Source organism: Lampetra fluviatilis, chromosome 30, assembly GCF_964198595.1.
Source record: "Lampetra fluviatilis chromosome 30, kcLamFluv1.1, whole genome shotgun sequence".
NCBI lineage: Eukaryota > Metazoa > Chordata > Hyperoartia > Petromyzontiformes > Petromyzontidae > Lampetra > Lampetra fluviatilis.
Window position 1 is genome coordinate 8968228 of NC_136304.1, and position 12723 is coordinate 8980950.

General features: G+C 47.7%; 1 protein-coding gene across 1 annotated transcript in view; it reads left to right on the plus strand.

The window, feature by feature from the left end:
- Positions 1 to 3008: 3008 nt before the first annotated feature.
- Positions 3009 to 12723, plus strand: part of LOC144943241 (TNF receptor-associated factor 3-like) — a 48245-nt gene continuing 38530 nt past the window's right edge. Inside the window, exon 1 of the mRNA XM_078870552.1 lies at positions 3009 to 3201. The gene's annotated coding sequence lies outside the window, so the exon portion shown is untranslated. The remainder of the gene's footprint in view (positions 3202 to 12723) is intronic.

A 12723-nucleotide genomic window follows, 5' to 3' on the forward strand; every position in this document is an offset into this window, starting at 1 on the left:
ACGCTCTTCCTTCCGACGTCAGATTGCGAAACTTTCGAACTGCTTTTTGTCTTTGGATTGTTGTGACCCCCCCCCGCCCGCCGCCGCAACCTCCGATTAGCGCGGTTGGCTACGTATGGTGTGAAAGAAGTTCATGCTTACACGCATAGCCTTCATCAACCGCACTGCATTTACACGTTCATCGTCAGACATGATCAATCCACTGCTAGATGAAGGCCCCTCCCCAAGCTTTTTGCCATCTCCCATCGTCCTGCGATGTAGCAATCCACCCAGCAGCTACGCACGAGCTGATTCCATCGTTCCATCTCCGTGTTGCACGTCCTCTCTCGGGGCGGGTTTCCCCCTCCTTTGGTTTCCACTCCAGGCCCTTGGTGGCAATTACACGAGTGGTGGAAATCCCAACATTCCCAAATGTGACCACTGCTCACGTCCCACAAAGTGAGTGCCAATCGTTGTATCTGCCCTGGAGGGATGATGATGATGATGATCATTGTAGGAGGGTGCAAACAATAGCACAAAATAATCAGCGTTCCCGTGGAGAATATAAGTAAGAACATAGCTAAGTTGACAGTGTCTCATTCACACGTGTCTCTCCAAGTATTCGTTACACAACTCATCGGCTCACGGTCTTCTGGAGAGGAGTGCATCGTTTTCAACAACATTGATTCAATCGAAGCAAACTGTGGACCGGTTTTGACAAACAGGGCCTCATCAGCAGCCGATGAAGAGACACTGTGTGTTGGTCTATCGCAGCGTTCTTCATCGCGAGGCCCGTGGGCCACTCACGGCCCCTGGTGGCCTTTAGTGCGGCCCCTGACAATCCACAAAGCGTGAAAACACCGCCCCATCATCATCATCATCGTCGTGCTACTGTCAACACCTCCACTGGTGTCAAATGTGTGGCGGCTCACACTGATGTCTCATCGGCGAAAGTGTCCCCCACCCCCCTCTGTAAGTTAGTGACGAGCACTGATTGGTACTCCATCATGATGAGTACACTGGTTGACACCATGATTGGTACTCTATCACGGTTACTGATTGGTACTCCATCATGGTGAGTACACTGGTTGACACCATGATTGGTACTCTATCATGGTTACTGATTGGTACTCCATCATGGTGAGTACACTGGTTGACACCATGATTGGTACTCTATCATGGTGAGTACACTGGTTGACACCACGATTGGTACTCTATCATGGTGAGTACACTGGTTGACACCACGATTGGTACTCCATCATGGTGAGTACACTGGTTGACACCATGATTGGTACTCTATCATGGTGAGTACACTGGTTGACACCACGATTGGTACTCTATCATGGTGAGTACACTGGTTGACACCACGATTGGTACTCCATCATGGTGAGTACACTGGTTGACACCATGATTGGTACTCTATCATGGTGAGTACACTGGTTGACACCACGATTGGTACTCTATCATGGTGAGTACACTGGTTGACACCACGATTGGTACTCCATCATGGTGAGTACACTGGTTGACACCACGATTGGTACTCTATCATGGTGAGTACACTGGTTGACACCACGATTGGTACTCCATCATGGTGAGTACACTGGTTGACACCACGATTGGTACTCTATCATGGTGAGTACACTGGTTGACACCACGATTGGTACTCTATCATGGTGAGTACACTGGTTGACACCACGATTGGTACTCCATCATGGTGAGTACACTGGTTGACACCACGATTGGTACTCTATCATGGTGAGTACACTGGTTGACACCACGATTGGTACTCCATCATGGTGAGTACACTGGTTGACACCACGATTGGTACTCTATCATGGTGAGTACACTGGTTGACACCACGATTGGTACTCCATCATGGTGAGTACACTGGTTGACACCATGATTGGTACTCTATCATGGTTACTGATTGGTACTCCATCATGGTGAGTACACTGGTTGACACCATGAGTGGTACTCTATCATGGTTACTGATTGGTACTCCATCATGGTGAGTACACTGGTTGACACCATGAGTGGTACTCTATCATGGTTACTGATTGGTACTCCATCATGGTGAGTACACTGGTTGACACCATGATTGGTACTCCATCATGGTGAGTACACTGGTTGACACCATGATTGGTACTCTATCATGGTGAGTACACTGGTTGACACCATGAGTGGTACTCTATCATGGTTACTGATTGGTACAATATCATGGTTGTTAGTACACTGGTTGGTTGTCTATTATGAGACACTCGCTGCAGAGATTCACGGTTCGACTCCAGCGACCACCCTGAATAATACCGCAGGTGTTTAACCATAACATTACTACCGCAGTGTGCTTCACAGCGAATATTGGTGGTGGGGGGGGATAACCCCGTGATGTAATTCGCAAGAGTAGAACATTGTGTGTCGGAGGCAGGGGTCCAAACTTGCCACGTCAAAAAAAAAGTAAACCCCAAATTACTTAATTGGGCCTTGACACGGTCGTTTGCATGCCAGGTGCGGTGGCATTGTGCCCTCAACAACAGCTGCCACGCGGGGTGTGGGGTCGTGACCTTTCAAACGTCTGAGACGAGGACATCGAAAGACGATCAATTCCCCCGATGGGCGTGGTCACGAAGTGAGCGGGTGGGGTTACCTGGGGTGGGCGGGGGGGGTTACACCAATAGCGAACGGGGTTTCCAATGAGTGGGCGGGGCTACAAAAATGGGCGTGGCTACCATGGTAATAGTTGAGAGAGTGGGAGGGGATACCTAGGGGTGGGCGGGGGGTTACACCAATAGTAGACGGGGTTTCCAATGAGTGGGCGTGGCTATAATATGGGCGTGGCTACCATGGCAATGGGGGGGGGGTGTTACACGTGGAGTGGGCGTGGTTAAGAGTTCAATGAGCGAGGGTCACGTGGGGGAGGGCGAGGGTCGAGTTTGGGGTTTTCCCGCCCACGCGAACCGTTGGGAATTCCCAGGGACCGCGTCACGACCCAGCGGGCCAATGACGTCGCGCGTCTGGCGTCACGTGGGCCCCTCGCGTGACGTTCAAAACTGGGAAGAGAAGAGCGGAGCTCCTCCGCGGTGGTTGTCGTCGTTATCGGTCGTTATCGCCGCTATTGACGTCGTTCTCCGATTACCGCGAAGTGGCTTTACGCGGCTCGCGAGCGGAGCCGGCGACCGCGCGCATTCGATGTCGAGGAACCGCGTTAATTCGGGGAGCGAACGGGTGAGTACAGTGAGGGGCCGGGGTACAGTGCAACGCGTACAGTGCGGCATACAGTGCGGCGGGTACAGTTCGCGGTTAAACCGGGCGCGGGTACAATGGGCGCGCGCAGTGTGTACTGTGCCTGGTGTGTACAGTGTGCGCGCACTGTTTACAGTACGCGGAGTGCAGTCTGTACAGTGCGCGTGCCCGGTGTGTACAGTGCGATGGAGTAGTAGACCTGTGGGGCGCATCTCGAGTGGGTGTTGTTACTGTGGCGTGCGGTCGATAAGTGTGGGTACAGTCGGCGAGCGTCTGGCGGGCGTAGTGTGTACAGTGCGTGTACAGTGGTTTCCAGTGTGGCGCGTACAGTGCATTTTGCGTGAACAGCTGACGGTGCGCGATGGATGAGGCGCGCATTCGCTGCGCGATGTGCGAACGGCTGCGTTCAGTGTGCGCGGTGCGAGTGGTGTGTAACAGTGTTCATGTGCAGTGTGTAAGTGTTCACCTGCAGGATGCAGTGTGTAACAGTGTTCACCTGCAGGGTGCAGTGTGTAACAGTGTTCATGTGCAGGGTGCAGTGTGTAACTGTTCATGTGTAAAGTGCAGTGTGTAACAGTGTTCATGTGCAGGGTGCGAGTGGTTCAGTGTGTAACAGTGTTCATGTGCAGTGTGTAACAGTGTTCACCTGCAGGGTGCAGTGTGTAACAGTGTTCATGTGCAGGGTGCGAGTGGTGCAGTGTGTAACAGTGTTCATGTGCAGGGTGCGAGTGGTGCAGTGTGTAACAGTGTTCATGTGCAGGGTGCGGTGGGCGCGGTGAACAGAGCGGCGTCACATCCCCTGTGGGGTTGCTCGCCGGTCACGCGCAGTGCCCTTTGCTATTGTGGCAATTTGTCGTCGGACTCGATCATTTAATTCGGTTACCGACGCTTGTGACTTATTTATTCTGGGACGTTCTGTACCTGCTGCTGATGAGCGAAGGAACATCCCAGAGCTATATGTGGTTAAGCTCTAATTTAATTTTTGTTTACATATGAGCCTTATGGCGGGACCCCCGGCTCTCGCATAAACTGCGTTGCTACGTCATTTTATGTCTGTTGAAGGCGAACGACACGGCAATCTATTCCTCTCGACGAGCTCTCCACGATGCGCTAATCAAAGTGTTGTTTATTCTGCGCATTCGTCCTCGCTGCTGCGCTTGGACATGACAACAGAATAATCTGCCCCAGGTGGGTCGCGGCGTTTGTGCGCGGTGGGACGGAGTCGCCAAAAATAAATTACGATTTTGACTTCCGTTTATTCGGGGCCCCGGGGTACCGCCCATAAGGTTTATATCATTAAAACAAAAACTATTATTTTAGCAGGTATGGCTCACTGAGCTATAACGTTATTTTTCAGAAGCGACCTGGCCACAAGTGATAGCGCCACGAAGTGGCTTATCATGTGGAAATTAAAAGAAGCCAAATGCTCTCGATGCGTGTTTATGGTAAAGGTGGAGGGGAAAAATTGGTGTACCCGGAGAAAGAATCCACTCAACCACGGCGAGGGAGAACACGCAAACGCCAAATATACAGCAGGCGTGAGGGTCTCGATCTAACCTACGGCCCCCTGTATACCAAGCGAATTAGTTAACATGTTGTGCTCTAATAACATGTGTTGGCTCCAGTTGTGGCAGAGGAACAATTTAAACATCTGGGAATGTTCACCGGATGATCGATTACAATCTCCTGTCCCCGAATACAACTTCTCTTATTTGGAACTGGGTGAGCCATTTAACGATCCGCTGACGTAATTGGCGGAGAAATAACGCCTTGTACCGATGCTATATGGCTGTTACATTTCCCAAATGTGTAAACGGGAAGTCAGTGACGCCCGCGTTTGTATGGAAATTCTTTGGTGACGGATTTTAACAAAACCCCGAGTCAAAATGAAAGTACTGTACTGTATATTGGTTCCTTTACTTGCACGCTAGGAATCCCATGCGGGATTGGGCACCAAAGTTTGACACATTGAAGTCAAAGGGAGTGGATGGGTGACTTGCTTTCCATTTTCTCTATTTTAGACTCTTTTGTGTTGTTTGTATTGTTTGCTGTTGTCATTTGCTGACCTGTCCATTCTGGACATCTTTGAAAAAGAGCTTCATAGTTCACGGGATTCCTCCAGTATAAATAAAGATTCTGAATAGGCGCCGGGTGGCTAGGAGATGTTAACTCCCTCGCATGGTGTGCAGGAGATCGTGGGTTCGATTTCGACCCAAGATGCCTGCTGTATACTTGGAGTTTGCATGTCTCTCTCGCCGTGGTCGCGTGCATTTTTCTCTGGGGTCCTCCGTTTTTTCCCCTCCACGTTAAGAAGCAACATCACGCATTTAGAGTATTTGGCTGCTATAAAACTCCATGTGATAAGCCACTTCGTTGGGCTATCATTTGTGGTGAAGTCGCTACTCAATAAGAGCTATGTAGCTCTGGGCCTTACCCGGTAAAAATAATTGTTTAGTTTATACTTTATAATCATTGGACTCGTAATGGCTGAGATCCTGTTTCTACTCTGGACTCACAGGTAATGCTGGGTTCTCAAGTGTAGCGAGTTGATGGGCTCAGCCCAGTCATGAATGGTTCCAATGGGGCCTCTGTTTCCCTACGAAGAGCGGCTCTTCTACGTGTCATTCACTTGCACAATTAAAGCCACTTGAGCTGGGATAGGCAAAGTGAAGTGAAAATCACAAAGGTGTACACGCTTTGAAGACCATTACTTGAGAATCCGGTAAAACATCAATTGAGGTTGGCTGAAACGCAGATTTGACCCCTGGTTCTCAGCCGTGCCTGCTCAAGATCTCTGACAAAGCCATTCTGAGCTTCGTGATCCTCCCAGCTACCTCATTACTGCAACATACTGGAGAGGCAACTTCATCGGCTACTCACAAATGAAACCATTGTGTTTTCACAGTGCACGAGTGTGTGCTACGTGTTGAGAGGTATACACACTTTACACTCTTAAACAGAGTTGTAACGATGGACCGGTTTGCAAACTTATACATTTTCTTACGTTCAGATACATGACCATCACGTATGTCAGTCAACGCTTTTTTATTCGTTTATGTTGTGTGCCATGATTTAATGTGGACCCAGCAAGTCACTCTTGGCCACTCCTTTTCCCACAGCGTTACGTAAAGAATCAAATCTTGCACCATCTTCGTAACCCCGAGTGGTGACAATTTTCTTGATTTCTGCGAGTGGGTTTCCCGAATGGCATAGCTATATGGGTGTTTCCTGTGACCCACTGGTGTTTAAATATATGCCCGATCTCGCCTATTCTCACGCACAGCGAGCAATGTCGAACTTGATTGTCACATGGATGGGCAATTGCCGTGAATAACAAGTGTTATAGGCAGCGAGGCTACATGATGGACAGCAGAGGGCAGTTGGGGCAGAAAAACCTTGTCGATGCCAACTGTCTTCACCGGTTTAGCACGTAGGCTTTCGTGACCAATATCCAAAATACAGGTTTTTTTTTGGGTTAGGTCGTGTAAATATATAAATGTTTCTGTCGCCCGATGAAGCTAGTTGTAATAACTGGTGAAACGTCGTACTCAGATTGTAAATGTTGTGGCTTGGCTCTCCAACACACCGGTGTGCTGTACTAGTGACGAGTTGGCATGTCTTCACCGACCCACATTATGTAATGGGCTCGCAATGACCCCTGTATCCATTATTAACCACTACATTTACCACAGGGTTGAATACTTTACTCTTGCACCACATTGTGAGCATGAATGTTGAAGATTAGTCATACCCCTGTAAAGGAGGTGAATGGTAATAACACTAAGATTAACTCTGTGCCATGCACCTGCTCGTGTTTGTATATTACGTAATGAAAAGTTCTGTAAAACATGTTAAACAAACTCTTTTATATGTTTGGTTAACTACCTATCCTGTACAACCTTAGCATGTCAATATGGCAGCTTGTGTACAGATTAATTTATCAGTGTTACATAGCGTGCCTTTGATTGTTCAGATAAAGGGGGGCATCTGTTATCTCTAAATGACACCCAGTATTTTCGGATAGGTCACATTTGCCTCTATTCAAATCTGTCATGAGTGAGCAAGCTCGGTGAAAAGAATGCCTTGAAAGTTTTTTTGTTATTATTTCAAGCCATGTTTTAGCACAAGTTGGTTTCAGCCTAGTCACCAATGACTGTGCTTAACTGTCATGTGACTAACATTACTTCCTCTGGCAGGGTAGGTAAGAAAGGACTGCCCTCTACTATACGGACCAGAGGTCGTGTGAAGGGATCTCAGAGGTGGCTCTAATATCTACTTTTGTGGGCTGCTATCTAACGCAAACAATTGCACTGCTCGGGCGAGAGGTGCAAATGGATGCTTCATCACGTGACGCTGACGACGCCACAATGTGGATACAATTATAGTAAAAGATAAATATACTTCTTAAAATGTGAAGAGTCGCCGTCGGGTGTCGATTGCTGAGTACTGGATTCGCATTGCGTACAAAGTGGATTTATTTTCGAGGATGTTGGCTACGCTTCGCCTGAACGAAATATCTAAGTGGGTAATTTTGAGTTTTCTTCTTACGCCAGCAGATTCTTACACACCACACTCCCAAACAGTCAGGGTTCTACTGGCCGAGACGTAAGTCACTACTCGGAACAACCGGGCAGCTCTGTGGTTCGAGAACTTGACTCGCACACGGAGGAGGTTTGTGAGGTGATATCTCACTTGGAGGTTGACTCACTAGTCTCATCAACTCCCTGGGGTCCCTAGCGATAGTCTTCTGTTGTGAGATGTGTTATGGCCACTGCAAAAGGGAATGACGTTCACGATGGCAAATTGTTAACTACCTCACCTTCCTGCTATACAGAAGTTTGTGGGTTCGGTCCCGACCCTGACGCCTGTATATTTGGAGTCTGCGTCTCACTCCCCGTGGTCGCGTGTATATTTCTCCGGGTCCTCTGTTTTTTGCCTGCACATTAAGAATCGACATGCATTTAGAGTATTTGGCTGCTGTAAATTTTCGTGTGATAAGCCACTTAGTTGAGCTAATATTTGTGATAGCCAGGTCACTTGTGAACAAGAGCTACATAGCTCAGTGGGCCTTGCCTGGTAAAATAAAACTAGTTTGGTTCCATGTTAGAATGTTGAATGTTCACAATGACTCAGGAGGACTGGCAGGAGAGATGAGTACGGCCCCTAGCTCAGTTTAGCGGGGAGACATTTTCTAACAATTGTAATACAGTACTTGTGATTGTTAAGAAAAGCCTCCGCAAATCCCCAGACGTGTACGGAAGGGTCCTGCATTGAGATGTGTAATGAAAAAAAAGTGTTTTAGAGTTTCTTGGAATTAAATTGATGTTTAGTTTGTTGTCCTCCCCCACAACTCCACAAAGCAAGGTTGGCTACGTACGGTGCGAAAGGAGTACAAGTGCACCTACATGTGTGACCATCTCCCTGTTTAAAACCACCATCGGTGTGAGGGCATAACACTCAGCAGGTCCAGCGAATCCTGTGTCTCTGAACCTACTCGTTCGCTATGCTGCCGTTTCTCGGCTACCTCACGGAGCCCAGCGGGTTCATGGAGTTTTACGAAACCCTGAGTGAGCAACCAGCTCTCCACTCCCAACGTGCCGGGATCTCGGACGCAAGCCAATACCATTTTCATTTCTGGCTCCAGCCGGCAGTGATATGTTTGTCAATCTTCTTGGTTCTTTCGGTAAAGTCACGTAGAAGGGAAGTAATAAAATAATTAAAAAAATAAAACATAATAAAACAATTCTCACGACGTTTCGGCCACAACGCAAGCAGCCATCCTCAGGCGAAGAATGAAACACCCCAAGCTTGGAGCGTATATTTAAGCTGGGTTAGAGGGGGGGGAGGTGGGAAGAAGAGCGCCTAAACAAAATAATTTGCATATCAAGAGGAATTCAGCATATGGAAAATGCGTAGGAGGTGGGCGGGGGGGGTTCCAAATCAATACTATGCCCGTGCATTATGCAGGATTAGCAGCATCAAAGGGGGGCATAGTATTGATTTGGAACCCCCCCCGCCCACCTCCTACGCATTTTCCATATGCTGAATTCCTCTTGATATGCAAATTATTTTGTTTAGGCGCTCTTCTTCCCACCTCCCCCCCCTCTAACCCAGCTTAAATATACGCTCCAAGCTTGGGGTGTTTCATTCTTCGCCTGAGGATGGCTGCTTGCGTTGTGGCCGAAACGTCGTGAGAATTGTTTTATTATGTTTTATTTTTTTAATTATTTTATTACTTCCCTTCTACGTGACTTTACCGAAAGAACCAAGAAGATGAATCCCTGCAGTCACGAAAGCTTTAAATCGAAATGTTTGTCAATGTTTGTAGTTTATGGGTTGTGTGTGTTTCGAGTCTCCCACCGAACCTGCTTTAGAATCCGACGCTTGAATGAAGTCCCCGTTTGGTAAATTTCAGTGTGGCCGCGTCAGTTAACGTGTGCCGTAGGTGTTGCACCATTACCCCGCATTTTGTTAAGGAGCAACGCCTCGCCACCGCCACGATTGAGAAATTCCTCAATTGTGGCATTGGCAGGGGGGGGCGAGGGGGCGGCAGCTTGAGTTTGCCCGGACTTTGAACGCCAAGTTAATTTTGGTCAGATAATCCAGCCTTCAAACGGGTCACGTAGGCGTGCGTGGTGAGAGCCAGGCTCTCTTATTTGTCGAGTAATCGATTTCTCCACAGATTTATCGGATCGATAAATCGACTCATCGGATAACACAACGAGTTTGGGGCGTGGGGGGGGGAAGGTCTCGCCTCTGTTCCCACGTGTGTGCCGCTGGACGGGAGGTGATGGGTAAGGGGGCTTGGTAATATCATCGGAATCGTCAGCTGAATGTGATTTAGTAGGCGGTTGACCACCTTCAGTAGGAAGGATTTGAGGAGGTTGGTCACAATTTTTATAAAGTGGGCCTGAGTGATCGACCACGATATTTTTTTGTCGGAGTGTTTTAGAGTTGATTCATTGGCTGTCCCTCATCCCTACGTGTAAATGATTCCTGCCCACTGTGATCAGGTGAATTTTGGTGATTTGGGTCATGGTTACAGCTAAAGAGTTGTACGGTCCTGTGCCCCCCCATTCACCAACACGCACACACACTGACCAGAGTGGTGAAATATGTTCACACAACCCTTATGACTGATACGATGTGGGGAGGAAATTCATCCAGCAGTGGAGTGACAAAGGGCTTTAAACAGTTGATTTCAATGTATTATCCCATTTACACTGTCTTTCATATGCTATTGTCCGTCTCATTTCGTTTTGTCATCATTGTGTATCTCGTCTGTACTGTTTGTCTCAGCTCTACTGTTGGCAGTCTTATATTTGTACCGTCTGCTTTGCCCTACCGTCTTGTTTAGGCACCGCAGTGGTGAGATGTTAACGACCTCGTCCGGTATACAGGAGGTCGTGGTTTCGATCCCGATGCCTGTATTTGGAGTTTGCATGTCTCCCTGTGGTCGTGTGGATTTTTTCTCCGAGTCCTCCTGTTTTTCCCTCCACGTTTAGAATCAACGTGCGTTTAGAGTATTTGGCTGATATAAATTTCCACATGGTAAGCCACTTCGTTGAGCTATCATTTGCGGCCAGGTCGCTGCTAACAAAGCTACACAGTATAGCTCAGTGGGCCTTGCCTGGTAATATATATTTGAGTAAAAAAAATAGGTGCATTGTATTTATCTATCGTTTCTCCAATTTCATATTGTCTGTACACTCCCTGTCTCAATTATCCTGCCTTGTCTGTGCTGCCTTTTTTACTTGTACCGTCTCGTTTGTTTTATTTCATTCTCAGTCCACCCAACAGCATCGAGCATTAAAAAAAAAGTTCAAAGTACCGTAGGAAAAAACCCACGAGAAACAAATGATGCGTACGTGTAAACGATCGACGTCAATCTGTAATCTGCGACTTGCTTAACAGGAACCTCGTCAAAAGCCGCTGAGACGTTTGGGCTTGGGTACAGAAGCAGCTTCGGCTGGGTTCAGCGCGTTCCAACTTGCCACGAAAAGAGCTTGGGTAGCGTTTGGAATATATTGCACGTGTAACCATAATGGAAAATACGTGCCGGTGTATTTCCCCTTGGGAAAGACTTGCCGACTCTCAGAAGCATCTTTTGGAAGTCTTGCATTGGAATGTTTGCCCAGTTCCTTTGTAAGGAGTGTGCTTTCTGTGCGTTTTGGAGTGGCGATGCAGTGCCTAGTGAACCGTGCGATGAACCAGGCGGCCCAAATCCAATTACAGTGATCCCTCGTTTATCGCGGTTAATGGGGACCGGAACCCCTCGCGATAGGTGAAAATCCGCGAAGTAGGATTGGCCCCCTATGAATTTCCGTATATGTGTGTGTGGGTACCAGAATGTTTAAAATATGTATATTTATACTTTATATATATATTTTACTTAAATCTATTTAATTATAAAACCTTAATATTATACATTCACTTTCTCTCTCATACGATACGTATTATAGTGTTCTACACTCACCAATGACAGTAGTATCTTGAGACTTGACTCCAGTAATGACGACGACGACGATGACAATGACGATGACAATGACGACGATGACAGACCTGTGCAGTTCGATGAATGTGATGATGAATGATGATGATGATGATGGTGTTACTGCACAGGTATAATGAGGCCTTTAAATCAGTTCGAAAAATCCGCGATGCACTGAGGCCGCGAAACTTGAACCGCGAAGTGGCGAGGGATTACTGTATACTCACGACTAACATCAGTGGTGAGTCACATCCAAATCGGTCTTGCCTACACCCTCCAGCCTGTGCTGATCCGAGTAGTGAAGTATTGTGAACCAACCCCCAGACCAAAACTGTGTGAGGACAGGCTATCATCCAGCAGTGGATTGACAGCTTTTGCCCTTTGGGACTCTAAAACAAATTATTATTTGCATGTGGGGCAAGGGACGTGGGTTCACGAACCCACGTACCTTACTGTGCCACCTCCTGGCAGGTGGTGGATTTTCACAATTTTTTTTTTGCATGTGATCCAAAAATACTGGATCCACTTCTCATCTGGGCGAGGGGGGGGTTGCTGAGAGGCCGCCTGCCGATTCGTGAAATGCAAATTTTGGTCCAGAGCCTCGGTCTGTGTTTCTTGGATGAATGGCCACAACAAAATTCTGCCTCATTTGCATAAGAGTTGCCCGCTGCCTGTAAATGAAGCAATATGCTTAATGACTCACGAGTCATTATGAGTGTGTTCCTTGGGGTTGTTTTTTTTTCTTTCAAATTGTGCACATGGTGTGGTTCCTCCCAAGACGGGGTGGTGTTCGTCTTCCCCATCGTAGCAGCAGCAGCAGCAGCGGGGGGCGGTACTGCTTGTGCGTTTATGGCCTTGAGCAAGCGGTGGAATTTCCACATTTCTTCATAGGTCAAGCTGCAGAGGTATGATTGGGCTAAATTGACCTCTGACTTGCATTTAAATTTATGATCCTCCCGACTGTGAGTTGCTAGTTGTGTCATAAATATAAGCTCAATACATCTGCCCCCAGT